Source organism: Marmota monax, unplaced genomic scaffold (assembly GCF_021218885.2).
Source record: "Marmota monax isolate L192 unplaced genomic scaffold, Marmota_monax_Labrador192_F-V1.1 WCK01_AAM20220418_F8-fsc00732, whole genome shotgun sequence".
NCBI lineage: Eukaryota > Metazoa > Chordata > Mammalia > Rodentia > Sciuridae > Marmota > Marmota monax.
In genome coordinates, this window is record NW_026693828.1 from 161,873 (window position 1) to 167,255 (window position 5,383).

The following is a 5,383-nucleotide window of genomic DNA, read 5'->3' on the forward strand; positions in this document are numbered from 1 at the left end:
ATAGGCTATCTCTTCACTCTATTGGTTCCTTTGGTATGTAGAAACTTTTTAACTTGAAACAGTCCCATTTGTTGATTTTTCTTATTTTTTTCTGAATTATCATGAACTCATTGCTTAAGCCAATGTCTTGACATTTATCCTGTGCTTCTTTTTTTCTTACATTTGCACTTTGGGTCCATAGTTAAGTCTTTTATTAATTCTAAGTTAACTTTTTATATAGTGTGAGAGATAGGGATTCAATTTTTATTCTTCTACATATGAATATCCAGTTTTCCCAGCATCTTGTTGAAGAGTCTGTCTTTTCTTCAAGGTATGCTTTTGGTGCCATTGTCAAGAATCAGATGACTATATTGTTAGGGGTTTGTCTCTAGGTCCACTATTCTATTCCATTGATTTATGTGTCCGTATTTACGTCAGTACCATGCTGTTTTTGTTGCTATGTGTGTTTTGAAATCGAGTATTGTGATGCTTTTAGCATCGCTCTTTTTGCTCAGGATTACCCTGGCTATTTGGGATCTTTCTGTATTTCCATATGAATTTTAGAATTGTTTTTTCTAGTTCTGTGAAAATATCATTTGTATTTTTATGGAGATTGTATTGAATCTGTAGATCACTTTTGGTTCATATGGCAATTTTAACAATATTAATTCTGCCTATCCATGAACATGGGAGGACTTACCATCATCTAGTGTCTTCTTTAATCTCTTTCTTCAGTGTTGTGTAATTTTCACTGTACAGGTATTTTCACTTCTTTGGTTTGGTTTATTCTTAGGTATTTTATTTTATTTTTTTGAAGTCATTGCAAATAGAATCATTTTGCTGATTTCTTTCTCAGCAGATTTGTTATTGGAGTATAGAAAAACTATAAATTTTTGAATGTTGGTTTTGTATCCTGTTATTTTGCTGAATTTGTTTATAAGCTCTAAAAGTCTTCTAGTTAGTCTTTAGGATATCCTAAATATAAGATAATATCATCTAAAAGAGATATAGTTTGATTTTTCCCTTTCCTACCTGCATCCCTTTTATTTCTCTATCTTGCCTATTTGCTCTGTCTAAAGTTCAAGTACTATATTGAATAGTGTTTCAGTTAGCTTTTCACTACTGTGACCAAGATCTCACAGGAACATTTTTAGAGGAGGAAAAGTTTATTTGGCACTCATGGGTTCAGAGGTCTTAGTCCATACATGGCCAACTCCATTGCTTTGGGCTTGAGGTGAAGTGGAACATCATGGTGGAAGGGTGTGGCAGAAGAAGGCAGTTCTGGGCAAGGCCCCAGGAAACAGAGAGAATTCTGCTCACCAGGGACAAAATATGTACCCCAGAGGTACACCCCAGTGACCTACCTCCTTCAGCCACACCCTTCCTGTCTACAGTTACTATCCTTATGTTAAGGCTCTAATAACCCAATAATTTGGCCTCTAAACTTTCTTGTATTTTCTCACACATGATCTTTTTTTGGGGGGACACCTCTTGTCTTAACCATATCAAATAGGAAGTAGTAAGAGTGGAATCCTTATCTCATTCCTAATTTTAGAGGAAATGTTTTCAGTTTTTTCCCATTTAGTATGCTGTTGGCTATAGTTTTTTCACATGTATGTTTTATAATGATGGTAAAATACTTCTATATAATTTCTTCAGAACTTTTACCATAAAGGGATATTGAATTTTGTCAACAGATTTCCCCATATATACTGAAATTCTGGTGGGAGCACAGAAGACCAGAATGCTGGTATAACTGTGGATAGTAGGGACAGTTTCCAAAGGTTACAGAGGAAAAAGAGGATTCTTCTGGAAATTGGACTAGAGGCCATTCATGTTGTGTTCTGATTTGCCTGTGTCCTGAGACTTTCTGCGAGGCTGATTTTAAAAGTGATGGACATCTTAATGTGGCAGAAGAAATTTCTAGGCAGCATAGTATTTAGGCAGTGGAATGGGTATTTCTGGCAGATTTTAGCCAAATTTATTGTGGTATTCAGGAGCAGAAAGCAGAAAGATTTGAAAATTTTGGACTTGAAAGGTGGGAGTAAAACTAGGGCTAAAGAAATTGCAGTTGTTAAAGACATTACTGCCAGTCAAGGAATGCTAAAGACTTTGCCAAGAGACAATAAGAAAGATGTCTTGAGGGCACCCCAGGAATTGGCAATATCACACTCATCTCTGGCTCTAGGGAGTAAAATTAATATTCCTTCGAGAAGAGACCAGTGGGGCACCCTGTTTGCACAGGGAAGTCTTTGAAGTTGTTTCACCATGCTCAGGTGCTCATGCACTCAGAGGCTGGTGCAGCTTTGTACTCTAGAGGCTTGGCTACTACTCAAGATGACAGCAGATCTTGGCATCAATCACGTGGTGCTGGTTCTGTAGAAATGTGGGATCCTGGAGTTAGGGGAATTTTCAAAGGAAAAGGTTTTCAAGGGAAGACCTTGGAAATCAGGCAAAGTACAGCAGGATTTGAATCCCTGTGGGCTGCCCCTGAGAGGGCATTGTGTGGAGATGTGAGGAGAAAGCCAAAGTTGCAGTGGAGACCCCCAAGATTAAAAAATGCCATTATCGTGGCACATCTGCAGAGGAAAGCTACAGGATTTGAGCAGAGACAAGAGGACAGAGAGAACATGTGGGCTGCAACCAACAAAAACACAGGGGCAGATGTACACACTCCTTCAGAGAGAACCCCAGGTGCTGGACATAGAACTACAGGGCTTGTTTGCCCAGTTGGAGTTCAGTCTTGTTTTGCCCATCCCTTCTTTCTATGGCCCTATTTCTCCATTGTGGAATGCAAGTTCTTACTCTGTACCTTTATATATTGGATACTTGTAACTTGCTTTTGAGTTTTGCAGGAGTTCATGATGAGAATTTGCCATGAGTCTCAGGGGAGACTTTGGACTTGGACTTATCGGCAATCCTGGAACTGTTGAGACAATGGGGACTCTTGAATGTGGAATAAATGTATTTTGCACCGTGAGATAAGCATGAGCTTTTGGGGTCCAGGGGCAAAATATTATGGTTTGAATGTTAGATATCCCCCAAAATCACTTGTGTGACACAATGGTAGAAGATTTAGAAGTGAAATGATTGGGTTATAAGAGCCTTAACCTAACAGTGCATTAATCTTCTGATAGGGATTGACAGATGGTAACTGAAAGCAGGTGGGGTGTGGCTAGACCTAAGTTGGGTCACTGGGGGTGTACCTTTGGGGTTTATATTTTGTTGTGGTGAAGAGAATTCTCTCTCTGCTTCCTGGGGCTATTTATTTATTTATTTATTTATGGTACCAGGGATTGAATCTAGGGTGCTTAACCACTTAGCTTCATCCCCAGTCCTTTTTATTTTTTTGAGACAGGGTCTCACTAAATTTTTTAGGGCCTTGTTAAGTTGCTGAGGCTGACTTTGAACTTGTGATCCTCCTGCCTCAGCCTCCTGAGTCACTGGGATTATAGGCATGTGCCGTTGTACCCAGCTAGTGCCATGTTTTGAGCTACTTTCCCCCACCATGATGTTCTGCCTCATTTCAGGTTATGAGGAATGGAGTTGGCCATCTATGGACTAAGATCTCTGAAATTTTGAGCCCCAAATAAACTTTTTCTCCTTAAAACTGTTCTTGTCAGGTTTGTTGGTCACAGCAGTGAGAAAGCTGACTGAACAGCAGTGGTCCTCAAAACCAGTGTAAAGTGGGATCACCAAGAATGCCATATGCAGATATTCTGATTACATAGGTTTGGTTTGAGACCAAGACACCTGAATACTTTAAAATATCCATAGGCAAGTGTATTGATCAGTGGGACTTAGACCACTAGTTTATGCAATATAATAGATTTTAAAAGGCTTTTCTTACAACTAATAATCTTGATAATTATTATTCTCATTTTCAGATGAAAAGATTGTATATATGCTATAATATTTCCTGTAGTATTTGAATTTTTCCCTAGTTAAATCATTAATTAGTGTAGCAGAATAATGAACCCAACTTGTTCATAGGTAGGTAAAGTAAGAGAATTGCAATCCGTGAATTTGAAAGTTTTGATGTGAACAATTATTTAGGCTTAAGAAGTTTGGGACTGACACCTGGGTTTTGGGGCTTTCCTTGAATCTAAAGGTCTCAACAATTTATTAGAGGGTTTACAATCAGAAAAGAATAAAACCATACTGTCAGGACACTACATAAAGTAGATTAAAAGAAAGAGTCAAAGAGGTGCTTTCTAACTTACATATATTACTGAGATTGTATGGGGTTAATACAAATCTGTATAACAGAACTGAGAAGTACCGGTAGTCTCTGGACCTCAAGTGTGAATAAATTACACGTGAATATTGGAATTTTAAATATATGGAGAGTCATATGCAGAAACTAGAGCAAAGTTAGGGAAAAACATGTGGTTTGCATATTATAAATTTTTAGTGTTAGCATCTCATTTTAGAAATAATTGGTAGGTGAAATGTACACTACTACTACACTTGAGTTCTATGATGTCATCACTTATGTGCATTTAAATAGTTCAATTAATTAATTTCTCATCATGTTTCATAGTTGATAATGGTAATCATTGTTGGGAGTGGGAGGAATGTGGAGTTATTAATTGATATGATGTTTCAGTTTGATAAGATTAAAAGTTCCTAGAGGTGAATGTTGGTGATGGATGTACCACAATGTGGGTTTAATGAATGTTGTTGATTTCTGAACTTAACAATGGTGAGAATTGTAATGTATCTTTGGAATTTAAATTTTATCTAACACAAATAGAAATTATTTTTTTTAAGTCAATGATTTTTTTCTTTTTTAATTTGTTTGTAGTTGTAGTTGGAAACAATATCTTTATTTCACTTATTTATTTTTATGTGGTTCTGAGGACCGAACCCAGGGTCTCACATGTGTGATGTGAGCACTCTACCGCTGAGCCACAACCCCAACCCAAAAGTCAATGAATTTTTTAAAAAAGAAGTGACAGCGTAGGGCTGTAGCTCAGAGGCAGAGCGCTTGCCTAGCATTTGCGAGACACTGAGGTCGATCCTTAGCACCACATAAAAATAAACAAATAAAATAAAGGCATGCTGTCCATATTCAACTACAAAAGAAATTAATAAAAGAACTGACAGAAATGAATAGTACATATGATCTTCCTCCTTTGTCAATATTCATTTCTCTCTTCTTTTTCTTCCTGTAGTAATAGTAGGAAGTCCTTGGAGTTTGTGATAACCTGGACCAATTTGGCTAATTATGAGCTCTGTGCATTGAGCCTCAAAGGTCATATAGTAGCAAATAATCAGCTATGCCTTTAGCCCTTCAGTTTGATGTTTCTGGTACAGTTCGCTCCATTTGTGGCTCCTCCTCCCACAATTAACTGCATCAGGAGCCTCCTGTCTGAGACTGCACTGATGCCAGTCCTGTAGA